Raw genomic sequence first — 26,940 nt, 5'->3', positions numbered from 1 at the left:
CACGGACCAGAGGTTGCGCGATAAAGCCGCTTTTTTTTTTTTTTTTTGTTTCTCAGCCTGTGAAAGCCAGTTGAAATTGAGGACTTGTTTAAGGCAGAAAGCTGGGCTAGTTGGTGGTCATTCGTATAAGGGGACATCACACTAGCGCGTAAAAAAAGGACACGGATAGGAACGTGAAAAAAGACACACCACTAGCGTTCGGTGTGTCTTTTTTCATGTTCCTGTCCGTGTCCTTTTTTACGCGCTGGTGCGATGCCTCCTTATACCAATTGAGGGCTCCAGTCCAAACTTGGCACTGCGAACTTCTCAGTGTAGTCGCTAATTCCACTTTACATTTCTTAATTACGAAGAAATTCAGTTTCTTCGGCGACCCTGTGGTCCGTATACTTTTGCTCACGGGTGTACACGTCGGTGCAGGAAGCGGCAGGACACCCCGCAACGAACGCGACGACAGGCTCGCCGCCTATGCACCTCGCTCGATATTCTAAACTCGTTTAATGGAGTACAGCCATCGCCCATCAGAAGCCGTCGCTATCCCGCGCTCCTTCTTAGCGTGAGGTCGCTGACCTTCCCGCCCACGTTAAGCGCCTCACAGGAGGCCGGGCGGCGATGATCAAACAACACTTTTTCGGCATGCCGAGAGCTGTACACGAAAATGCGCGCGGAGCAGCGATCGCAAGAAACAAGGAACCGCAATTCACACGAGGCCAGCCAGCGCACATAGTACGTTCTATGGCAGATCGAGCTCGCGAAAGAAGCACCGCTTGCGGCTACGGTCTTGTTTGGCTCGCCTCGGCTTGATCCCACAAACTGCTATTATATTTTTTTTCGAAGTTGGGTGAAAGCTGAAAACCACGTTCAAGCACGCCAATTGTGCGTGGTTACGCATGTCTATACAGCCAACGTCACGAAACGCCGGACTAAAACTGTAAAAAAAAAAAAAAAAATGTGCGCTGCTTACAGCACGCTGCATTATAGCGTGTAGCACGGACGCTATACTAGACTGCCTAATGAAGTTACAGTCATGGATAGTTCAAAAACGCATTACAAATTAACCCTCTACTAATTATATTATGTTTAAAATAAGTTTTAAGTTTCACTTTCTTTTTGTTGTACAAATGTACTTTCCATGGCTAGAAACAAGCGCGAACAATTTGTTTCCTACACGACTTTCCTTGATGCAGAAATGTGTGTGGGCATCACAGGGTTAAGCTCTGATATAGTGAATCGTGTGATTAAAAGATACGGATACAGCGAACAAATAGCACCAACTGTAATGAAGCATTTGTAAAATGTATAGGGGTAGATTTCCGTCATGCCGAGACAAGCCCGACGCCATGGGATTGCGAAATGTGTGTGACCACCTTAAAGCAGCTTCCCTGCTCTTATAGGTGTACGAGTCGCTCGGATTAGCATTCGTCTGCAAATGTCTTTCTTTCTTTCGAACCACTCACCGTCACTTACACTAGACGGGCTACAATAGTTCGTTGGACCTGGATTCATGAAAAACACGTCGCCAGCGCAAAAAATAATCGAACGTGACGCAAGGAGAAGAAGAAAGAAATGGACACTGCGGAGAGATTCCGATCCCTCCGGGAGGCCGCCGCGGCGCGGCGTCGACGATTCGAACCCGCTACTTGGTCGCGCTCAACAGCAACGAACGCCACAGCGAGAGCTACACCACCGCGCGGCTACTGCCATCACAACGTCCCCGAGTACGATCGTACAGACGCGGCAAATCAAACCAATCCCGTCACGAGAGAGCGCATATCGACGCATCACGGGGTATTTATTTATTTATTTATTTATTTATTTATTTATTTCATACTGCAGACCTAAAACAGGTCCAAGCAGGGTGGTTAAACACAACAATATTACAATGCATTATTCAATCAAGTAAGATGGTAAGACACAACAGTACTACAATGAATCAATCAATCAAAACAGGCAACAACGAGTTATTCCAGTCTGTTATAGTTCGGGGAAAAAAAAGAATACTTGAATACATCCGTCCGTGCAAAATAAGGTGTTAGTGAATTCGGATGATGGTGTCGAGTAAGCCTAGACGTTGTATAAATTAAACCGTTCTCCCACTGAACGACGAAGACGACGTTCTGCGAGAAAAAAACGAAATATACACGCAGATCCAACGCAGTGTCGTAATTCTAAAATGACACGGGAAATCTTGTCCCCAGTCGGCGAGGTTTAGCAGCAGCAGTAGTAGCGAATGACACGAGCCCAGCCTCGTCGCCTGCGCATACAAGCTGTTAACTGATCCGCGTCACGTGAACGATGTACGACGCTTGTCGAGGGAAGAAGGCTTTGATAAGAGGTGAACGCACAGAGAAGTCACGTACCTAAGTACATTCAGGGCAAATAAAGCCTCGCTTCGAAGCGGTAACCGTTTCAGGGCTGTTCGCCTCCGCTGGAAGGGGGGGGGGGGGAGGCAGGCACAAAAAGAAACAGCGCTTGATAGTGCTCGCAAAACAACCTATAGCTTATCCGCGAGGCGATCGACCTTGCGCGTTTTGCTACAGCACCTGATCGGGTGCACCACGGCGGAGGGGTTGGGGGATCGACCCTGCGAAATCCCGTCGCATATCGAACGTTAACGGAAGAAACCCCCCGAGGGGGTTTCATCGACACAACGTATATATATATATATATATATATATATATATATATATATATATATATATATATATACGTGTATACCGTCTAATACAATCTCCCCGGAGAGAGCTGCTCAAGATCTGCATGCACCGCGTTATTTCCAGACGCTCAGGAATTTCGCTCCTATTTAAAGAACGAAGCGGCCGAAAGGAAGCCGATAACCGAGGCGGAGATCGCGCAGGCGAATCTTCGATCGCCCCCGTAGCGAGGTCACCGCGTGCACTCCCCCCCTCCCCTCCCCTTTCGCTTTCGATACGGGAATACGTGCAGACTGATAACGGGTCACCGCGGGCGGAGGACACGTTACAGACGCAGCTCGCTTCAGTGGAGAGAGTCCTGGTATACAGCGTCTAGCCATCTCCTGCGCACCGCAGCGAAAGAAAGAAGGAAAGGAAGAAAGGAAAGACGAGGCGGTGTTACATCTGATATCCGGTTATCAGCGCGTACAGCATAGCATTGTTACGGAACGCGGAGACTACTGTCGACGCTGCTGTCCTTGCCGTTTAGAGGTGCACTATAACCACTGTAAAGTTAAATTACGTGGTTTTACGTGCCAAAACCACCATCTGGTTACGGGGCACGCCGTAGTGGGGGAACTCCGTAGAATTGGACCCCCTGGGGTTCCTTAACGCGCGCCTTAATCCTTTAAGTGCGCGGGTGTTTTCGCATTTCGCACCCATCGTAATGCGGCCACCGTGGCCGGCGTTGTAACCACTGTGGGAGCACTTAAAGAAACATATAAAAAGACAGGCGAGACGTTTAAAAGGTCGAAAGACGCGCCCGCGTGGCTGAGAGATCCAACCAGCGCCGGCCCGCCGGCTCTCGAGCTTTAACCAATCAGCGAGCTCTGAAAGAGTCCACTGAGTGGACTTTCACAAAGCGAGACATATACAGAAGGGAGACGACACATGCACTAACTGAGTGTCTGTGTGCGTGTCACACAAGAATGCTTATAATGGGGGCGAAAGGCGCAAACACCCATGTGCTTAGATTTAGGTGCACGTTAAAGAACCCCAGGTGGTCCAAATTATTCCGGAGTCCCTCACTACGGCGTGCCTCATGATGCAGATACTGGTATTGCCACGCAAAACCACTCATATTATTTTTTAATTCACCGCCCAAGCACTGCGTAACGATGGTTAACTAGCGAAGCTGGAACGTGCGGCCCCGGTGTTTATCAGTGTGTTAATCCCGACGGTTCATTAAACGACGGCTCGGTAGGCTGCCGGTTCCTCGGTACGCACTTGCTGCTTGCGCTCGGCTGCGCGAGCCTGTTCTTGAGCCCGGGCTGCAGCATCGGCACGGCGTAGACGAGCTCGTTACCGGTTCCGCTCGCGGCGTTGCTGATCGAAAGCTGCCTGCTCCTCGGGAGTACGTACGACGCGTGGCCTACCCATTTCGGACCCGGACAGAAACTGCTGCGCGCGCGCTTGCCTGCGGCGGAGAGCAACGACGTCACTACTGGCGCAGCTAATCCAACGCCACCTAGACAGCATAAGGCATTTTCACTCGGACCTATGACGTCACGTTACCTGGCCCGACTGCCATAGAACCTAATGAGGACGCCCCCGTGTAGGCAACAGAGATTTTGACGTCACCACTTTCATGACGCCAGCCTTGTCGATGGAAATTTCGGGCCAGGTAGCGCGACGTCATGGATCGGAGTAAACAGGCCTTGTGCTATCTAGCTGGTCTTGGCTAATCGCGAGCCTCTGTATTTTTTTTTCGCGCATGCGCATAGAGTTGCGCGGAGGTGTTTTCGACGTACAGGCCACCGACAGACGGACGAACGGACGAATCGGCTAGCCATACACTGCTTCAGTGTGAAAAGAATGTTTATATATGCTTGCACAATAAAAAAAAGAAGAAACACCACGCATGATATGCTCATGCGCAGTAGGCTCCCCCAGGTTGACCCAGGGTGCAAGCGATAATAGCCACGATGCTATAGCTATAGACTCCGTTTCATACACCACTCTAAGTTTGCACCCTTTGGAGTGTATCTCTGCCACACAACAATAATCGTCATCTGCCTTGCTTGCGTTTCCTTTCTTGAAAACGCCGCACCCGCTACTTTCCTGTCGGGAATGATATGTCATGCTGATAACGCGCATGCCGTTCGTTACTGGAAAGTACCTGGCTCGCAGCGTTAAAGAAAGGAAATGCGTCAAGGCAGATGACGATTATCGTTGTGGCAGATATACACCCCAAAGGGTGCAAACTTCTTTTTTAGAGTGTACTTACACCAGGAAATGCGACAGATGTTACCCAATTATGTATAAAAAAAAGCTGCGCACCATACACAGCAGTGAACGCTGTAGAGTAGTAGTAGAAACATTTATTTCGAAGGGAAAGAAGTAGTTGTCGAAGACTTAGGCGGAGGATGGGGAACTCATTTCAGAGCCCCTGTGGCCTGTCCTGCTGCCCTTGCCTGCTATACCAGGCTGCGCTGGGTTGTCAGGTCCGAGCTGGACAGAGAGGCCTCCCACTGCTCTTTCGTTTGAAGTGTTCGTAAGCTACGCAGGAAGTTCGGTCAAGTTAACATTCCGCGCGTTCCGCCCACGCTTCGCAGCCCGCCAGCAGCGTTCGCTCGCGCGAGCATGCAGGTGAGCTTCCTCGCGACGGGTTGCAAATTAACAAAAAAAAACGGGAAAGAACCACAAAAATGAAAAATGAGATACAACGCATTAGCAGCAGTATGCACCACAGTGTGTTTCTAAGGATTCAAATTTGTTTCATTCAATGCTGAGCAGCTTTATAAAAAAAAAATATGGCAGTGGCTTAGCTCGGCTATGCCAGTATATACGTAGCGAAAGCTAAGGCATAGCATGGTTAGCCTTGGTCAATCTTGATTGCAAGTCCAGGTTAGTCTGGTTGTCTAGCTATGTTGCGGCGTTTAGCCAGTCGTTCGGCGCGCTGCTAATCTGTTTCCTGGGCGATTCGTTTCCTCCTCATCTGGTTCCGATGTCGATTCCAAGCCTCCTCCTGCTTATCAGAATTATAGCCGTCCATACTGCCGCCTCAAATGTGGCTGCGGCGCACGCGAGCTCTCCTTTTCAATCCTCCGACATGTTATCAGGCATGCGACGCAGCTGGCGAAGCGAGCGGAGGCGAGCGCAACGACGAGGAACGCGGTGTGACAAGGAACGCGGTGTGACGTCATGTGCCTCCTCGGAGCACGGCCACGGCGAAATCGCAAGTTCGCGGCCAGTAAAGCTTTCGCTTAAAAAGAAAAACATATGCGCGCAATTGCGGTCAAAAAACATCGAACTATGCCCAAGCGCGAACGAAGCCACTGCAAGAAGTCTCGAAGTGCGGTCATAGAAATCTCGGTCCTGGCGACTGGCAGTCCAGACGCCTTTTTTTTTTCTTTTTTTTTTCTTTCTTTTATCTGGAACGCCTTCTACGGAATAACTAGTTCATATAGCATTACAGCCACAGACTCGAGGCCGTAGCGGCATACGTGGAGTCACGCACTATTCGCGCGACTCGCGCCGCGTCTAATATAGCACGCGAAAGCTCTATCTATACACGCTTCGGTCACACGGGCGCGAACCGGTGTGCCATGGCCACTGGCCGCATAAACAGGTGTTACTGCAACTACTACTACTAGTAGTAGTACTACTACTTCCTAAACGATGATAAATTGGTTTATAAATGCGACGCCTTCCACGCAATGGACGGAGTCGTATTTTGCGACACAGAAGCATGATACTCAGTTCGAATCACGTAGATGACGCATACCTGTATTATTCTTTTTTCTTTCTTATGCGATGCACATATTTTTCTTTCTTTTGGGGGGGGGGGCGGGGCGGGGGGAAGGACGGTCGCGAAAGGGTGCACACTAACCTAACTGACACCTTTAATCACAAGGGTGTAAAATGGGTCTCTAACCAAAACCCTTACGCCCTTTTGGGTGTAAGTCATAGGTCGATTACACCCCTTTTTGGGTTCATAGTCATAGGTCGATTTACACCCTTACGCGCACTTGCGCGTGACCGCGAGTCACAGCGCCGATTTTTACACCCTTACGCGCACTGAGGGGGCGTAGTTTACGGCGCAGCGAGAAACGTCTCTCCAGCCTTTGTACCGTTACCCGCTACGCATCGAGTAAAGAGTACGGCGGTGCGAATGCGAAGCGACGGCGGCGGCGCTACATCGTGTTCGCCATCTGTATATGGACGCGGAAGCGAGCGAGCGAGCGCGCGCGCGAGGCGACGCGCCCCGTTAAGCTCACGAACGGCCAAAAAAAGAAAGTACAGAAGCCAAGCCGAAGCCAAGGCAGAAAATAAAAGCGGGTCGCGGGCTAAAGCCGGCCGGTCCGTCGGTCGGCCGGCCGCGAACACACCGTCGGGGAACACACCCCCGATTAGAGTGGTCGGCGTCGGGGAGTTTCCCCGAAACGCTGACGTCAGCAGAGCCGTCCATTCGCTGGGAGGGAAGGGGGGCAGGAGGGGTCAAGGTCAATGGCACGTGGCCCCGCCAGCGCAAAAACCGAGATGATAGCTCCCCGCGGAGCTCCTGCATACGTTTTTCCTCATCATCGCGCATTGATTGATTGACGCCCGTCGCGCTGGCCCTGTGCGCTGTAAACTAATATACACCCTTAAGGGTAAATAAGGGCGTAAACCGGTGTATAACTTGCACCATTACACCCTTATGCGTGTGAGGGTGTGAGTTATGGACCGATTTACACTCATGTGGACCCTTAATAAGGGTGTAATTTAGTTTACGCGAAAGGGACACTAAAGAGGGCAGGCCAATTTGGGTGTAAGCTTGCACCAACCGTCGCCTCTGGCCGCCATGTCGGAGGACCAGCAGGGTGAGAAGCTGCGCCTGTTGGCGTCTCGCGCAGTGCTTCGGTCGTTTCTGCCATTGTTGTTCTTTTTTTTTTTTTCACGGACGCCAGCAGCATTCCGACCACGTCTGTGACATTGAAGCCGGTTAGTACCCATGGCAGTGAACATGACACCCTATGAACACATCCTAGCCGCCAAGTTTGACGACCGGCACTCAGAATGTGCGTCCGAGACGTCACGTGCAAGCTATCTAAAGACGATACGCGAAATTCCGTGAAACAGGCTTTCCCACGCGTCCAACTCGCCCTAAGCAAGATGGCCGAGCTCCCGCTATTAACAGTGTTGAAGGTAAAAAAAAGAAATTGAGGAACCATTCCACTCTGTGTAGGTTGATCACCAGCGAAGCTGTAGCACATCACCCAGTGTTAGACACGGGTACACGTGTTCATTTTCACCACTTGGTAATGGTAGTGACGATAGCGCTGTGATTACTGTGTATGCACAGATTGGTTCGGCTACAAACTTAGATTGTTGGCCGAAGTTAGATCTATACACAACCATTGTTGAGTGCTTGGGTGACCTGGATTTGCGTGACACTTCAAACCGAACTCTACTAGCACAAAGTGAGCGAACCGTTTTTGTCCGGTTTTGAAATGTCCGCATTGAAGTCTCCAACGATGATCGCAGGGGTAGTGTCATGCCGCCTTTGCAAAGTGCGTGGTCGCGAACTTGTCGATATCACACTTGGGTGTGCCTGGATATACGTACACAGTGGATATCGCAATACCGTCTTTAGTTTGTACGGTGCAGACAGGCGCGCAGTCGGCGGCATTGTCCTCTTGCGAGTCAACGGTGTACGGTTGTGCATACATTTTGTGCTTTCCCTATGCGGCAATGCTTCCTGCCCGTGGGTTCATGTGCTGTTCACAGACAGATTCCAGTGTACCCATCGACTTGATTAAATGCATCTTGATTTATTTATTCCAAGTATTATTATTTATTTATTATTATTATTATTATTAGGGGCGGAGTGCTTGAAGCCTGTTTCATCTCCGGGATGGGCCCACGCTCACCTTTTTGCTGTTGACTCACTAACACGAAAAATACATGAAACCCTAGCCACGCACAGCTCCGCTGTAAACATCCGTACTATTGCGAGCCCAAAACCATGATCTGATTACGAAGCACGCCCTAATGCGGGACTCGGGATTAATTTGGACCACCAGGGGTTATTAAGGTGCACGCGAATCTGAGTACATGAGCGGCGCTTTTTTTCTTTTTTTTTTTTTCGTTTGGCCCTCATAGTGCTGAGACACTTCGGAAGGCATGTACCTTGATGGCTTGGATGATGGAAGAAGAAGAAAAAAAAAAAAAGCTCCGCGCAGCATCTTTTTTTTTTTTTTTTTTTTTTTTTTTACCTTTCGACAAGAGGCTCCCGATGGAGGTTCGGCCTCTTCGTTCCTCGAAAGGCCCAACACCTAAAACAGTCACGTGACCGACGCGTTCAACACACTCGATCCCCCTTTCCTTTTAATTGGCTCGGGGGTGCGCGCGCCCGCGAAAGAAGGCCGAACGCTCGAAATACACTCAAGCAAACAAGCGACCCACATCAGTACATGCACGTATAGAATACACACACGCGAACTGCGCACGGCCAGTCCAAAATAAAAGTACGAGAAAGCAAAGCGGCACGATTTCGACAAAAGTATCGCCGGTCCACGGGGCTGCCTTCGGGACCGGCCGGCCGGCCCGCTCTCTCTCGCGCGGGCACGCGCATGCAAATGGCCACCGACTGACGTTTCTAATCTCGTCGGGGAAACGCGGAAGGCACAGCTGGGCTTGGAAGAAGAAGAAGAGCGGAGCCGGCCGGAGTCGACGACCCGAATGCGCGGGAGCAACAAGAACGCGACCGTGCCACGACGTACGTACGCTTTCTCTTACGCGGGGAAAGGGAAAAAAAGAACGTGAGAGGAAGAGAAATTTCAATTTGCGAGAACGGCGGCAGAAGGAAAAAGAAGCAGCGCGTTTTCTGCGAGCATTCCGCCCGAAAATAACGCACGCGCAAGGCGAGTACACGCTTATCTATCACGCTCTCATTGTCATCAATTCCAAAGTGACACTTACCCGCGAGTAGCAAGCAGCATCGAAGCGACACTTAAGTTTGCCGACGACGTCATTTAGGTGCGAGAAATGACCCAGCTGTGAATCTGAGCGCATTCGGTAAGAAATTCGGTAGCGACTGAAGAAAAAAAAAAAAGAAAGCATTGGGGGTGTTTGACGTCCCCAAACCGTACAGCGGGTTACGAGGGACCCTACAAAATGTTATAAGCATTCTGTTACGTTCGTAATGAAATGTATCGCCTCGGTAGACTTTCTGTTGAGATGTAATGTCGTGTATGATTTGTGTAACGGTCCGGATCAATTGTGACCACCTAGGGTTCTTTATCGTCCGCTTATATGAAGCACACGAATGTTTGTGCCTTTCGCGGCCCCGTCGAAATACGGCCACCGCGTGTCGATCCTGCAACCTTGAGCTCGGCAACACAGTGTCATAGCCAGCAGTGTCACCGGTGAGAAAAAAAAAAAAAAGAAGGAAGGAAAGGCAAAAAGAAGAACAAGAAAGGCTACCATCGCTGAGACAGGAGCCTTGATTTCCATAAGACAAGAAAGCGCTAGTCTCCTCTTGTCGTACAAAGGCTAATTTCTCACCTCAAGTTGTGACTTTTCGACAAGGTTTGTCCCATCACCTACCCTTCGACAAGGGATGTACGTCAACTTTCGGCTGATATCGCGCTCACTTTACGAGTCGATTTAAAACGCAAACGGTTATGCCTGCCTGTTGAGTGCACTCGCTAAAAAAAAAAAAAGAAAAAGACACACGAATAATCTTCTACTGACGCCATCGGATAAAGGGTAGATCGAAATTTGCGCGATAAACTTTCAATTTGCACTCGACCGACTTCCTCTCATCGGCAAGGGCTAATTTCCCAACCTCAGTCCCAACCTTCGACAGAGACAGTCCCATTACTAAATGACCATCAATGCCTACTGAGCTCCCTCAAGTAAGTAGGAAGTCGAACGATCTACCAAAGAGACCTTAAGACAATTGAAACTATTGCGCAATAAATTTTCCACTCAGCCGAAGTTACCTGTGTCTGTAAAAGTTCCTTTTTTAAGTTGTAACCTTCGGCGGGGTGTCCATTACGAACTCTCGACAAAGGCGCATTTCGAGTGTCACATGACTCCGTGCTGAATCTACTGACACAACTAAACTTCAAGTGAATGCACATTGGGCGCATATCGGGAGTTGAGACGCTCTTCTACAGACGCCACCAGACAGAAGGGGGCATACGTCGTGCAGTTTTTACCGATCAGCTGAGTTCGGCAACCTCCGTTCGTACCTTGGATAGCGAGTGACCTATTACTAACTCTCGACAAGCGATGAATCTGGAGTTTCAATTGACTTCTCCCTGGTTTCCAGCGGGTCGACCTGAACTCCAATGACCATAACCAGACGCCCTGTGAAGTGCGCTCAATAAGAACTTAAACCACCTGCAACTGATGGCACGAGACAGGGTAAAAGCAGGCATTGCCCCGCAGTTTTACCGCTCAGCCGAGTTCGACATGTCCCTCAATCGTTATTCTTCAACCTCAGTTAAGTCCTTCGACAACAAGTGTCCCATTACCAACTCTCTAGAAAATATGCATCTCGAACTTCCAGCTGACTTCGCGCCGATATTCACCTGCTCAAACTAGACTCTATATATCTACAGATGCCTTTTGAGTGCACTCAAACAATTTTCTACTGATGCCACAAGACAAGGGTGAAAGCATATTTTACAAATTTCAATTTGCGCCAAGCCCAGTCAGTTCCGGTCGTTCGCAAGGACCGGCTGATTTTCAATATCAACGCTAACCTTACCCTAACCGAACTCAGTTCTCGATAAAAGCTGTATCTCGAGTAAAACGCCGGAGGAAGTACGATCACGAGCGGTGAAAGAAAGAAAAAGAAAAGGTCTAAACACAAGAAAATAAAGAAAGAGGAAACCACGACGGCGCTCTAGCGTATCTGGGTGCGGCCGGAGCAAAGGTGTCGCAACGTGTCGCGCGCGCGTTTCGTGAAAGTCAACACTTCGCGCATAAAGGATGTGCGGCGCGCTCCTTCAAATGACGTCACGCCACAGCCAAGGCTGGGTGCTTCGGAGCAATCCGCCACCTCGTGGTACGGCTCGCGACAGCGCCACATATACAGATCCGGTATGGAAACGAAGAAAGAAAGAGAGAAAGGCATGGCGCTGCGTGCCATCGTTTTCCGCGTCGACCGTTCGCGACCTTCTTCCGCGCTCGCGAGTTTAGTGGAGAGAGAGAGAGAGAGAGAGAGAGAGAGAGAGAGAGAGAGAGAGAGAGAGAGAGAGAGAGAGAGAGAGAGAGAGAGAGAGAGAGAGAGAGAGAGAGAGAGAGAGAGATAAGAGAAGGGCAGGAATATTAACTAGGATGACCCCCGGTTGGCTTGGAAAAGGAGACTATCGAAGAGTAGGAGGAGTGGGAAAAAAAAGATTCTTAACACGCATCCGCACACACGCTGGAGAATTCATCATTATATAGTCTGTTACGAGATGTTATTCGGGCTAGAGAGAGAGAGAGACTTTAACGGAAACTTAAGACGTCAACCTTGCTACTATATGTACAGGGCTTGCTAGTTCAGATGAGTTGGAGGTGACCGTGAAGAGGTAAATAATACAGGAAGCTGAGAAGACTACATATAGATGTGTCATAACTAGGAATAGATAAACAAATCAAGCCCAGATGACTAACAAAAGACCGAAGAAAGCCCACAAGACCCGAATGGCGTCAAATAGGCCGGTAGATCTCAAGAAACGCAGCAGCTACTTTTGTTTGTTTGCACATCACATGCGCACGAGACATCGAAGTCCCACTGTCTTCTCTTGCGTAAGAGGCATGTCACCTAATTGTCCTGCATGGAAGGGTTGAGGGCGCGCACGCGATCTTCGTATGAAGGGCAGGCAGTCACACAACGCGTGCTTTAAGATTTACCTTGCGCAACTTGTGTTACAGCAGGCACTATCCACCGTTAGCATTAAGAACGAATAGCAAAAAACATCGGTTCAATCAAAGGGCACCGCGCGGTCGCATTGACGACGACATGTATCGAACGAAAGTCATACGGGCGCCGAATGCAATTACCGGCGAACGGGCTTAAATGTAACCTTCGCATGCTGACCGACAAAGTATAGTTCAAGTAAGCGCACCTCTGTTGCGCGTAACAAAAGAATGAATTCCCACGTTAAACCGGATCAAATAACGTCGTCTCACGGGTATCCCCCCCCCCCCGCCCCCAAGAGCACGCCGACCTGTCAATGGGACAGTGGACATTAAACCTAGTGAATTCTCTTACTTTCTTTTTTCCTTTGACGAAACGTCTTCGCCCAGTAGATTCCCGAGAAGCGATTACACTACCGCCCCCGAACGAATTCGACACGACCGCAAGAGATGCGGCGAGTTGGTGAAAAAAAGAAGAAAAGGAACTTTCTTTTTTTTTTTCTTTTTCCCCCAAACGGCTTCGAGGAAATCGCGAGGCAGCCCGCTGACCCCGATACGGAAGCGGCACTTCCCGAGCCAGGAAGGAAGGAAGGAATCCGAGCAGCCAGACACGCACGGCTTGCCGCAGTCAAAGTCGCACCAGGGCCGGCGCGCGCGCGCCAGGCAATGCAGGTTCCACAGACAAGCGCGCACGTTCGGGAAGCCGCCGACGAGGCCCCGAGAAGCACAAAAGCCACGCGTCAGACACACACGCGCGCCCCGAGCTCTAAATAGACGGCGCTCGCACGGGCCCGACCGACCCCGGAATGCCGGGAAACGGGACCGGGCGACTAAGAAAACGCCACGAAGACGAAGACGGCGACGACAACGGCGACGTGGAGAGTCTCTGTAAAGGGCGAGACACCGCCGTATGGTAGGTATATGGACCGCAGCAGACATCTAACGACGGGTGCCTGCGATGCGACCCACAAGTGCTGGACTCGGACAAAAAAAAAAGCAAAGCCGAAATAATAATAATAACAAAAAAAAAGAACTGCGTATATAGTAGCCAACTTGAGAGAGCTTTGCGGTTCGTAAATATCCCGCTCGCACAACAACGGAGGAGGGGCGGAGGGGCCTTGGACGTGGCGACTGACGACACTTTCCGATTCGCTTCTTGAGAAACTTTCGATAAAGCTCTTGACAAGTGAGCATGCTCAGTCAACAGCTCCTCGACTATGGTCTCTTCCCAGGCAACACCTCCCAGACGAAAAAAAAGAAAGAAGGTTGACCAGGATGGGCTGTGTCAGCGTTAAGACAAGAGTCTACTTCCACAGGTGGCTCGGCCCTGCATACAAGACCGCTAGTTCTGTCCGACCCGATATCTCGCGCGTGTACGAAGCCCGACGGACGAATTATCAGTCCCGACTAAGCCGACTCGGAAAGCGTTCGGGCCGCCCAGTACAGTAGGCGCCTTCCACGACGCATGCACGGTGTGAAAGTGCTGCTCGCTGGGCCGGTGTTGGTTCGTGCTGACCCTTGAGAAAACCAGCGTCGCGGTGTCTCTTCTTTTCTGTCGTGTTTGCGTTTCAGTTTCTTTTTTCGCTGGTTTTCTCGAGTGTCAACGTGCAGGGTGCATTAGGAATAGGACGACCACACGCGGGCGTACGTGCTCGACATGTGCGTGTCTGGGAGTGGTTGCATACCTGTCAAACTATGACTTTAAAATTCGCCAAATTAACTTAGACACAACACCAGAAGAGTGGAGAGGCAAATGGCACTTTTTTTTTTAGAGGTCTGCCCTCAGCACACACCTTTGGTGGCACACACGCGCCATTTCTTAGCGAGGATTTACTTTTAGGGTGCTAGCCCGCCACCAGCGGCAAACTTGAAACAGCAGAGACTGACAAGAAATGCAATTGTCCTTTAAATCACGGTGCCTTGTTCAGCGACCTTATACTCTTGCAGATTTCGCCTGCCTCAACAACTAGTCCGAAAAAAAAAATACGATAGCGCGAAGCAAGTACCCCACTCGTGTCCTCTTACAATCGGGAAGACTTCCAATGGCATGGTTGGAGATCGACGAATTCCGTCTCATCTTTCCAGAAACATCCGGAGAGTTGAAAGGTATGACAGTGAAAAAGGACAGCATGAAGAAGGCGCACGAGTCTGGTGACCTTGCCTATATATAGGCTCTCTTGTACTGCAGTGAACTACACCCCAGCCTCACAAGTCGTTGGCAGCGCCGCCGAAGATAAGAGGTGTATAAACGGGCAGTCGAGGGTTAAAACCTTCTATTGCCCGCTGGTTCGATATTAGGGTAAACGCAAGGGTGGACTGGGCGTTTTGCCGGATGAGTGGATGCGCAAACCCCAACGGCCTGCATGGTGCAGTCACCTGGTGGCGCAGAGCTCAGACAAACATAGCGCTAATATTACAGTAACCAAATGTACTTCACTTTGCTGCTGGTGTTAATTTTTCGGTCACAACACGATTACGCCGCTCCAGATAATTTGCACCAGCAGCGAAGTAGAATACACTTCGTTACTGCAATATTAGCTCTATGTTAGTCTGATTGAGCTCTGTGCCACCAGGTGGCTGCACCATGCAGGCCATTCGCGTTTGCGCATCCACTCATCCGGCAAAACGCCCAGTCCAGCCTTGCGTTTACCCGAATACCGAACACGCTAAAGCTCTCTAATATCCTTGGCGCAGCGGAATACAATTCCGGGCCTAAATGTCACCCTAATGGCAAGACAAGATAGTTTCGTCTGTTTTTTGCTTGCAACGTGGTACGTTACAGCGATACGTGACACGTTAGGGCCTTTGCGCATGTACACGTCGTAGATACCGCGAATTCAGCAGCCGCCGAGCAGACGACGCGGCGCGGATGAACACATCTCGAAGGGGGAAGGGGGTGCATTCTGCCTTCCTATTGGCTAAGGAATCCTGCAGCTTCCACAGTGCTGCGAACTACTTTCTAGGTGGAGTATATAGATCACTTTCATTTTGGGCACCGTACATCGCATCGCCTCCTTTGCTTGCGAAGTCGCAGCATCGGTGCGCACTCACCGGAGCTGGCCCGGGTAGGCACCGACGTCAGGGGGGAGTCGGAGGCCACCTGAAAGGCCAAAAAAACGACGTCAAGAAGACATCGGCCGCATGGCGCCACAGCTCCAGCCAACAAAAGCCGCGCGCGCGACGTCCTGCGACACTGGCGTCTTGCGGCGACGTGACGCACGGCAGCGGCGTTTGTGTGCGACCGCCGTTCGTGTACAATACATATCGTACGTACGCAAGTCCACGTATACAAGGCACGACTCGGTGCCACATCGTGTATATATATATATATATATATATATATATATATATATATATATATATATATATATATATATATATATATTGTACGTATTTGGGAGCATATTACAGCTCAGGAAATACTGAAACACAGGAGACGTGAGTAGCAGAATCAGCGCTGGAAGCGTCACCTTGTGGCGGTTTTTGCAGCCACGAAGCGTCGGAAAGTTTTATTATTTTTTTTTATTCATGCTGTGCTCGCCGAAGGAAAACTATGACAAGTCTTTATAAAATGGTCAGTGTGCTGTTAACGGAGCCTTTAAGTCAAGAGTTCCGTAGCGCAGAGCCCGTAGCTGCCATAGCATTTTTTTCGTACGCCCATGGTTCAGCTTAGCACCACGAGATGCGCTGGTACCACCATTAATTGTTGCATCTAACATCTACGTGACGCGTATGTTATATATACCTGTAAATATTAATACGTTCATGCACGAGCTAAAAGCTCCATAGTGCCGCGTACGGAATGCAGGAAACGCACACGGTCAGCAGCAGCGCTCGAGACGCCATCTTGCGTCATTGAGTAGAGCCATATAGCTTATACTATAGCTACAGGTGACAGCGGTCGCTATAACCATCAATGTTATAGCGGCTCTTTTCGTTCGGCGTGGTTGGCAGGAAACACAAAAACGTTTGTAACACTGTGGTTCAAACAAACGGACACAAGGTGTCGCTACCAGCTCTGATGCTCCCATCGTGCACTCGGAGTATTCCGCGAACTGCAACACGTATGCAGACGGGCTAAAACTTATACGTATGCGAGTCTCTCTGCTTCACTTCGCTGCAACGCTCCTTGCCGGCCCGTTATAACTGCTCTCGGCAAGGTGTGACGCAAATGGAACCATTAGCGCCAACCGGCGATCGATTGCGCCAACGCTCGACTAATTATAACTATACGTCGAGGTCTGTCTGCGATCTATATATACAGCGTTATGGGGGGAGGGGGGGGGGCCACGGCGCGACGACGTGATTGAGGGTTCGTTCCAGTGGGTCGCAAACAGAGCCTGACAGCCCTCCTCCGGCTCCCGGCTATATATCCGCTTGCATACGAGTCCCTATAAGCAGATGCGAAAAAAAAAGAACGATAACGTCGCTAATATTTATCGCTGAAGCGATACGAGAAGTATGCGAAGGACGTATACGGCGCACGAGAAAGAAAGAAAGACAAAGAGAGTCCTGTACACGGGCGTCGATGTAGTGGAGCCGTACCAAATTGGCTTTGACGCCAAGACAGCAGTTGACTCCTTGCAAGCTTTTGATTAAAGTTTTGCTCTCTCTCTCTCTCTCTCTCTCTCTCTCTCTCTCTCTCTCTCTCTCTCTCTCTGTGTGTGTGTGTGTGTAAGTATGCTTCCACTGCAAGCTTCAGGATCGCGCACGCCATATCAGCGCGAACCTACATAAGACTGGAGCGTACAAAACCTACTAACACACACACACAGTTCGAAACGAACGCGACCCAGTTTCCCAACTCGCCAAGCACAACACCACCAGACACGAGCGCGCGCGCCGGTTTTGTGGCTGCAGCCAGAGAAAAAAGAAGGCAATTAACGGTTCGCCGTGGATCGACGCGCCCCTTTTCTTGGCAGATCAGTCGCTACAAGAAAGAAAGAAAGAAAGAAAGAAAGAAAGAAAGAAAGAAAGAAAGGAAGGACGAGCGAGCGCGCTTCGCTTCGTTTGGCGCCCGCAGCAGACGCAACGACACAGCTGCAGGACGAGGAGTGTACACGACAACGCGCAGCCGACGACGCGGACCGACCGAGATCGCAAAAAAAAAGCACAAAACGCGAGAGAGAGAGAGAGAGAGAGTCGAACAAAAGAAACAGGAGCGCGAAACACAAGCCAGACAACAAAGGGGGGCGAAAAGCGCGGCTGGTCGCGACAAGTGGTGGTCAAGCGCAGTGCGACCGCGCCAATCGCTCGCGACGAGCGCGCGCGCTTTGGAAAGTTTGCGGGCGGCGTGCTGTGCGGTGTCAGCGACAACGCGAAGTCGCATTCGACTGGTGCCTGTAACGCTCCGGCTCCGTTCGCAAAGATACGGAGCACAGAGAGAGGGGGGAGGCAGGGGGAAAGAGAGGAGTGGAGGGAGGGGGAGGAAGAGAGAGAGAGCACTGCCGAAGATGCGAAGCGTACGAAGGCAATGTGAGCGCGCACCGGAATAGGGTTCCGTGGCGCAACTGTCTTGATTAATGGCGAGATTACAGAGGACTGTAGACTGCTAGATTAGCTGGTGTTGCGCGTTGATCATTGCATGCTGACGGGATAAAAATGTAGAGAGGGGGGGTCAGGCGGACGGGACAGACGCCCACTGGCAACCGAGGATTCGCTGAAATTTTTCCGTGGGCAAAAGAAGCCCGCATGCGCCGGGCAGCACGCTTATTGGCGAGACTCCCATAGTTTCGTTTTGTTGCGATAGCCATTAGCATGTGGACACTCCAAGTGAATTTTGCCGTAGTCGGCGTCAGCGTCGCTGTGAGGTACCGTGTCTACTCACACAGTCAGGTATATGTATGCTATATGCCACGACATGCTATAGGTGACATGCGGTATATGGGAGTTTATACTGCCACACCACTCTATCACTGAAGTTGCTCACACCAGGTCTTAAATTCCTGACAATATTTTCCTCAGAATTTTAAGAATGGTAGCCCACAAACGAATGTGATGAAACAAAACACTCACAGCTCATGCCCCTTATCTTAAATCTTCTCAGACTTGAATATTAAAAGTGTGGAACAATAACATAGCTCAAACTTCAATATGATGCAATTTTATTTCTGCGGTTGTGCACTACCTCCGGGATCGGCCAAGGAAAGAGGTTGCAAACATAAACCGACAGAGAAGGGCGGTGGTGGCATAAATGAAACTGTTCGATGACAGGACTCAAACAGAGGACCCCTAGCACAACAGCTCGTTTTTTACTTACGTTTACTTCAATTCATACTGTCGCAACAGCTACGAGTCTTGCACTTCGTCTATTATTTTAACATTACGCTATCGCATTCACTGCTTCGGCCTTATGGCGAAACTGTTATATTTTTGCTTGGTACACACATCATACGTTAGGGCGATACGCGACACGCTAGGGCCTCTGCGCATGGACGTCGTATACCGGTAATTCAGCAGCCGTTGAGCAGACGACGCGGCGCGGATGAACACGTCTCGAAGAGCGTTCGGCCTTCCCATTGGCTAAGAAGCCCTGCAGCTTCCAAACGACATGCTAGACTGAGTAGAGGCCCATTTGCGGAAGTGGGTAAGGAGACTGGAGCTAAGCATGGCTCACTATATGAAAGTTCCACGCGCGAAGATCTATAGTGAATTAAACGTCTCTTTGACGGTTTGCCCGTGGTCGGCCACAGTCCTCAAACGATGTCATCTCCTCAGTCCGATACATATACACATATCCCAGAATCCCTTCCGAGTCCTTCGCGATACCATACGAAGTGATGAACATTTGAATAACCTCCTTTGAGCATGCAATGCATTTCCCTTGCGGAGGTGATTGCGGGCGGTCGGGGCACTATCCAGATTGTAGCATTATAGCTTCCCCGAGCCGAACGCTGAAAGCCAACGGCAACGAAATTTTACTTTGGCTAAAGTGGATATAAATTAGCAGTCTATACCACTGACGTGGTCTCGGCAGAAGCTGCGGGGCAGGTAATCGTATTGCTTGCATTTTAGATGCCACCTAAACAGACGACTAGTGCACCTGGTTGTTAGAAGAAACGACCCGAGTCGCAGCACGCGGCTTCCGAGATTGTTTTTTTTTTTTTTTCAACACACCGCAGGCATATGCGGGCGGCGCCGAAATCGGGGGTCATGCCGAGGAGTTGCGCGTTCCGAGCCCAGCACCCACGTGGAACCGAACGCTCGACATGAGGTAAACTCGCCTCTAACGGCCTCTAACACTGTTTCGTATAATAAACGTTTCTTTCTCTCTCTCTTCTCAGTTTCAGTATCGAAAACGTCTAGTGTTGCGTGCTTCTGGTAACCCGTATTTCAAACGTAACATCTCGCACGGAGACTGCTCCGTTTATCCGCACTATCTGAAACTAGCCTTTTTTGCGAGGTCCAGAATCTCGTTGCAGTTGATCTCTAAGCGACCCTCGGTTTTGGCGCCAGTCGGCTGGCATTAAATAGAACAGAGGGGGCAATGGCGGCCGCACGTGACGAGAAACGGCGAGAAAGCAGACGACACACTGATTGTACTCGCGAAGATGGCGCTGCTATAGTGTTTGCGACTGTGATATATTTAGGTTTTTATTATCTAATATCTCGCCTCGTTATGTTAGGCAACGTTTCATTTGGTTGTTGTTTCTTCTTTTTTTTCTCTCACTTGTTTTGTTTGTTTGTACTATTCATTGCACGGACCCAGTATGGCCGGTCCAAACCCTTGCGACTTAGTGCAGGTGCGAGTCGTCTGCTCCTGCTGCCGCTTACTGGACTAGAGCATCGCGCTTACTCACAGCAGCGTGCCTGCCTGCGATGTGTGCGACACACGCGTAATAAATTATAATAGTAATAATAATGAAAACAAGATAGAGAAATAGAGCGGTCACGACCGCCCGGTGCGATATAAGGTGCATTTCGTCTCGTGTAAAGGACAGCTGCAGCTTTCCCGTGCGACTCTGGCAGATTATCAGCAGCAGCAAGAGTCTGGAGCTCTACGAACAGGAGGGGAAAAAAAAAGATTTATAAAAAAACACCTGACGCTCCGACCACGTCTAATGCACGCAAAGAACGCAGTATGCCGGTTATCCCAGCACGGATCAGGTTTAAAAAAAAAAGAAAAAGAAAAAGAAAGAAGCTTTCCGTGTGGTTCAAACCAACTTATGTTGTTGGCGGCTTAATGAAGAAGCATCCAGCATTTCATTTTTGTTATTATTATTGGAGTAATTATTATTTATCAATTAACGAAACCATAATTAACTTTCTACCATGAATGTCCATAAAACGTTTGTAAGGCATATTTGAAGATGTCCCTGTCGGTTATCTGCGACGGGTTATACCGCTATATGTTGCTATATCGAGCGTAAGCGACCAGTCGCGTCAACTTCAAGGAGGTTTTAAAAAAAAAAAAGTTTAACCTCCTTGGTCGGCTTTATGGGGATATCTCGAAGTTTCTACCATATTCAACCTGCCATCATATATGAATGTTTTTGTTTCAAACGTTTTTTAAGCAAAGCAGAAAGCAGGGCTCTTAAATAGAGGCAAGGGAAAGGGTTACGGTGGTTTAATTAAGGGAAACGAATGACAGGGAAAAAACTACAAGGGGGGCGAGATGAAAATTAAAACAGCGTGCCAGACTGCGTTTGCCTAGCCGGGTGGGTATGACGGAATTAGGAGGTCCTTCAAGAACCGAGCGTCTTAAGTTAGTCGGGACGGTGTCCATGGGAATCCGTCCTTTTCCTCTGAAACGGGGGACAGACCCAAAAGATGCGTTAGTTAAGTTGTATTCGATAATTGACAATTGGAACATTTTCAGCTCTTGCGGGGAAAGTGTCAGCAGTACGCCAGCTAACCCAACAGCGCAACGAATGCAGTTTCGATGCGCAGGGCGCGTCATTTAAACAACGCTTAAAGCCTAACTACACGAGTGTAAATAATGTACGCGCCTGGCTACGCGTCATGCGTCTGCGAGGCCGCGCGCGTTCGTCCTACCGCAGCCTCCGAGATTGGACGACGCGCAATGTAGTTCAACAGCGCGCGCCACCCGATTTCGGAGGCCACCGATTTTGAGCCTACGCGGACGGAAGTGGCAGCGTGTGCACCAGACGTCACGCACAGACGGCACGTAAAACTTCCGCAACGGGCTATAACGACGCGTACATACGAACGGCGCCAGCTTCTCAACTTGAAAACAGTGCAGTACCCCTAACGCAGATGAACTAAATAGAATATAAAGAAAGTCATCACGAAGTTAAGAATGAACCATTCTCAAACCGCAAGCACGAACGTTTCCGCTGAGGGTGACCTAGCAGTACAGTGCTATGCGCAACGAAGCGCGCATTATTCCTGCGAGCTTCGCCGCTACCGCGCGGCGGCAAGAAAAAAAAAAGGAAAACAATCGCTAGACGCGGCTGGCTGGCGTCGGTGACGCAGAAGCAGTACAGGAAGCAACCTTTCAATCGGAGGAGGAGGAGGAGGAGGAGGAGGAGGAGATAAACTTTATTGAAAGGGGGAAGGGTAAAGAGGGACGTGGCTGAGGGTTAGGGCTCAAGTAAGGCCCTGGGCCTGCTTGGCCTTTTCCGCCCAGTCCACCAGTTCAAGTTGTCGGTCGACATCGGAGTAACACCGGCCAAATGCGCCCCCGTCGCGTTTCCCCCTCGAGTTGGTTCCTTTGGTGCCACACTCACCGGTTCGCGTTTGCGACATGCTGGCTTCCGAGATCTCGGACGCATTTAATATATAGTGAGGAGCAGCGGGAGGCTGCCTTGCGCAGTTCGAGGCCCGACCTTCACGGAGGCCATCCTGGAGTGGGCTGAGAGGACCGAGGAGGCCTACTTCAAGTAGCTCCTCCCCCACCCTCTATTCCGTTGCCCCCTTCCCTTTAATGAGGTATAAATAAAGTTTTTCATCATCATCATCATCGGAGGCTACGAGTTGACTTCATGAAGTTACAGATACGCAAAGCCGCTAACGGAAATGTGACGCTAGTGTCTGAATCCGAGCTAGTTGGTAAAGCAACGTATCGGAGGGGAACAGCACAGAATACGCCAGCGTGTACGTGAGGTCTAGTGTTTTAATTAGTGGCGCTAATGTCTACGGGTTGTTACGTCTCAACACCGCAAAGACGATAATTGGACGTTTGCCCCGTATCAAATCGCCACCCATCCATCAGCGCCTATCCAGAGGCACTCTTGACGGGTCCCACAAAAAAGCCCTCACCCTGCCCTTTACCTGGCAGCCTGAACAAAGGATGAAAAGCAGGGGAACAACGTCGAAGACCTGAGAGGCGCAAATTGCTTTCTTGCCATGTATTCCAAACCAGTCTCTTCGGAGGCGGAGTTACTGCGGGTTATTGCTAGCGTGGGCGTGGTATCTCAAATGAGTCGACGATGATGATTTGCTGCTGGACAGTCTTCAGATTCCCTAGTCGATTCGCCTAAGGGAAGACGACGGTATTAAAATCGGAGACTTTTCGAGAGTGGAGGACAGAGGGTTATGATGGGAACTTGGACGTTTAACTTACTCCGGCGTGAAGGGGGCTTCCGGAACTGGGGCCGTGTAACTAAGCGAAATAAACCCTTCTTCCTTCACTTTCTATAACCTGACCTAGTAGTCGACGGGCTTGGTGGATTCCATGCCCTGAACGTCACCCTAGCCGCCACAGCGCTGCGGCTTCGCCAGCATGGAAATGAGGGCTGGTATATACCTGGATTGGCTTAAACTGCCACGGCTTGGGACGGCTTTGCGACTTTGCAAACTGCATCGCCTTCAAGCGAAACATTGCGTTACGAATGCAACAACTCGCAATGGTTACGCATCTGTACAGAAATGCGTTCGTGCGCTAAGGCAACTATAATTGCTTGTATATATATATATATATATATATATATATATATATATATATATATATATATATATATATATATAAGGCGTGATAAATAACGCCGCAAGCATGAAAATTGTGTATTAGACAAGTCCACGCACTATCCCACAATTCCCATGGCAACCGAACGGTCGCAGCTTCAGAGTTCCCCCTAGTAATTTCTCGTAGAAACTTCACGATTAAGTAACACCCTATCGAGTCTACTGTTTACGAGCCCACCAAACAGGTAACGTGTTGTCGACGTCACGGGGGGATGCTCCGACAACGTTCATGTGTGCTGTTTACACAGAGGCAGAAGAAAGCCGGGAGACAACAACAACAAACATGGCGGCCCGGTCCACCACCTCGTACTTTTGCAAACTCCTTCTTCTGCTATGCACTTCCGCACAATACTGTCTCATAAAAAAATATAGACTGCGCCTCCCCCCCTTCTCTTCCTCCCTCCCTCCCGACAATCTCCCACGCATGCGCGTGAAAGTGCCGCCGCCGCCGCATTCTGGCCGAACAATAGTTTCCGTCCAGATATCGCGGCGCTGGTGAGAGCGCTCTCCGCTTCTGCGACGAAAGAGAAGCCAGACCAGTCGGTCTACCATGCAGCAGTATACGAGTAAAAAAAAAAAAAAAAGATCTTCGAAGAAAGGGAAGAGGCGGAATCGAGGGCGCTTTGGCCGAGCTGTGCCGCCTTCCCCTTCTGCAGACTCCCGTGCCACGCACGCACACACACACACACACACACACACACACACACACACACACACACACACACACACACACACACACACACACACACACACACACACTCTCTCTCTCTCTCTCTCTCTCTCTCTCTCTCTCTCTCTCTCTCTCTCGGCGGCGGTGCGCCACGGCACGCAGGTTAAGCCTACGGGCGTAGCCGTCTGCACGGGTCCCAGTGACCGCCCTGACGTGCACACGGCACCCTCCCCCCCCTACCCTTGCACCACAACTGCGCGCACGGCAGAGAACGCCCGTTAGGCGCGCGCGCGCGCACTCGAGTACGACGCAACTCGTTCCCAATGGAAGCCGCCCGCACAGCTATCGTGCGGTGTTTCGTAGAGGCTCTCAACAACAACCGGCCAGCATACACGCGGCGTACCGCACACGGAGCAGCGGAACAGGTCGGCACAGGCGCCCGTCTCGCCTAATCTAGCCTGGTCGGGTCTTTGTTTGCTTGTTTGTTTTTGTTTGTTTGTTTGTTTGTTTGTTTGTTCCTGTCTGTCTAGCCCGTTATATTTTGCAGGTACGGGCTGAAGCACTATTACGTTCTTGTACGCTTCCTCACTAGCTATAACGAATGTCTGCCAGTTGCCTGTCCGAGAGAGAGTAAGTGGGCGATAGTGAGAGTGACTGAGTTTGTGAGTCACGGTCAGTGAACAAGAGGGGGGGGGGGGAATAACTCCAAGCGAGCAGAGTTTTGGTGACGGAAACGGAGCACGGCACAATCAAGAATATTTATCTGCAGCACACGCACGTTCCGATGTGCAGAACAGAAGAAATAAGCGATGCGTCTTGCGTTTAACCGACGAAACGAGGAAGTAGCGGACTCTAGAAGATGAGGAGGAGGGGAGATCTCTCTCGGCAGAATTACGACAGACTACCGTTCATCTTTATGCGATCTCGTCGGCTATACGTCTCAAGAACGTTATACGACGAATAAAAAGAGGCAACAAGGCCACCAAAGTCGATGAGAAACTGCGACCGTCTTGTTGGCTCAGCTATTACGCGCGTCTCCAAGCGCGCAGAGCAGTTCCTCATCTCGATCACACATTCCGAAGAGACCGCCTAACACCGGGAAGCAACACGAGCTTACCTCGACATGAACGCGACAACGTCGCGTCGAGTCGGCTTGTGGGGACGAACATCAAGCGTCGGGTTAGACGCAGTATAGAGTATCAGCCCGACTTCAGAGTGGACCCGCTAAACGAAGTCGCAGCTTCTGCTACTAGGGAGGATGATGCCCCGTTGTTTGGAACAACTCGCTGGCTTTTAGCGGCCCGTACGCTGGTGTCCGAGATTAACATAATCCCGCAATCCCCAGTCGGTCAGACCACAACAGCCATTCACTCGCACACATGCCCGCAGTATATACACACGCCTGGCCGAAGTCTCGCGCGGCGAATGCCGCCTCGGGAGCGTCAATTTGACAATCTACTGAAACCTCGAACTGCACACAGCGTACCGCAGCCCGCGAGACAAGTCAAAGCATAACCTAGGGCGGAATTGACCAGGGGACATACCGCAAACAAACAGCGAACGACCGCCTTCCCCGTCTATTTTTTTTTTTTTTCAGATGAAAGCGAGAGACAGCGGTTGGAATGATAAAAAGTTAAAAGCAAGCAAACAAAGGGATCAAGAAATGGCATAGTGTCGAGCTCAAGTGAACTGAGTAAGCGAGGCCAGGACGGAACGACGAGAAAGGCAGCGAGGAGCGGCCCCGGAAAACGGATAGGAAAAAAAAAAAGAAAGAAACAGGAAAGAAAGAAGCGGTCGGGAAACTCCACCGACGCCAGCAGCAGCAGCAGCAGCAGAGCCGGGAGCCCGGAGAAAACGGAACGGCGCGACGCGACGCAAGATGAATACGCGCGCGCACGCACGACACAGTTCTCGGAAAAGAAGGGGTCGGCCGCGTATGACACGACGACCGTTCCACCACACGGCCGGAGCGGCCGCAACAGAGAAAACAAACTCGATTTCTTCTTGTCGACGGCGAAGCAGGCGAACGGGACCATTTCACCGAGTTCCGTCACGCCAACCACCCCGCGCCAAAAAAAAAAAAAAGGGGGGGGGGGGAGGGGGCCTCGCCATCCCTCCAGAACAGCAACACTTGCGGTATACATTTCAAGCCACGGCCGTCCTCTAAATAACACCTTGGCGACGCGCACAGGACCAACAACAGCGCATCCGACAAGCTTTCACCAACAGGTTATGCGTAAGTTTGTTTCAACAGACAGAGCAGCCGCCATTTGCAGACCGGCGTTCGAATTGGACACACGAGTCGCAATACCGTCTGTCTCCAGATGCAGGGTGCGTGCGGTATGCGATTCCGCATGGCGATCGGTTATGTACACACGCCCAGACGTTTACTCCAAAGCAGCTAACACGTTCAGGGTACTGATAACATTTTTTAAAGCGCCACGATGAACAGCGCACGAGAGAACCAACAGGACGAGACGCTTATACTTGCAATTCAAAGATTTACTGAGAGGCAGCACAACTGTACATGCACAAAAAAAGGGGGACGATCGCGCATGCGCAGCAATGGAAAGAAAAAAGAGAAAGAAAAAGAAAAAAAAGAAGTCAAGATTGCAAATCAATCAACTAGCCCGATTTACTATTTTGTGGCATTATAGGTTGGGGATGCAGCACTGAAGTCTGTGAGACTCACGCCCCCATTCACAGGGCGGAATTTCCGATCGCGATTGGATCCGATCGAGCTCGAATCGCGATCGCAAGTGCCCCGTGCACGCGCGCCCAGGCGACCACCGAATTGCTCACTCAAGTAAC

The 26,940-nt window shown here is 50.4% G+C and overlaps 1 protein-coding gene across 3 annotated transcripts in view; it reads right to left on the bottom strand.

The window, feature by feature from the left end:
- The window catches only part of smg (sterile alpha motif domain containing protein 4 smaug), a 129,702-nt gene that overhangs the window by 81,731 nt on the left and 21,031 nt on the right, over positions 1–26,940 (bottom strand). For 2 of the 3 annotated variants that reach the window (XM_075699416.1, XM_075699417.1), the window contains exon 2: positions 15,585–15,633. The exons of the other annotated variant lie outside the window; for it this stretch is intronic. The gene's annotated coding sequence lies outside the window, so the exon portion shown is untranslated. The remainder of the gene's footprint in view (positions 1–15,584; positions 15,634–26,940) is intronic. 3 annotated transcript variants of the gene reach the window in all.

Source organism: Dermacentor variabilis, chromosome 7 (assembly GCF_050947875.1).
Source record: "Dermacentor variabilis isolate Ectoservices chromosome 7, ASM5094787v1, whole genome shotgun sequence".
Taxonomy (NCBI): Eukaryota; Metazoa; Arthropoda; class Arachnida; order Ixodida; family Ixodidae; genus Dermacentor; species Dermacentor variabilis.
This window is presented reverse-complemented; position numbering and strand designations above follow the sequence as displayed.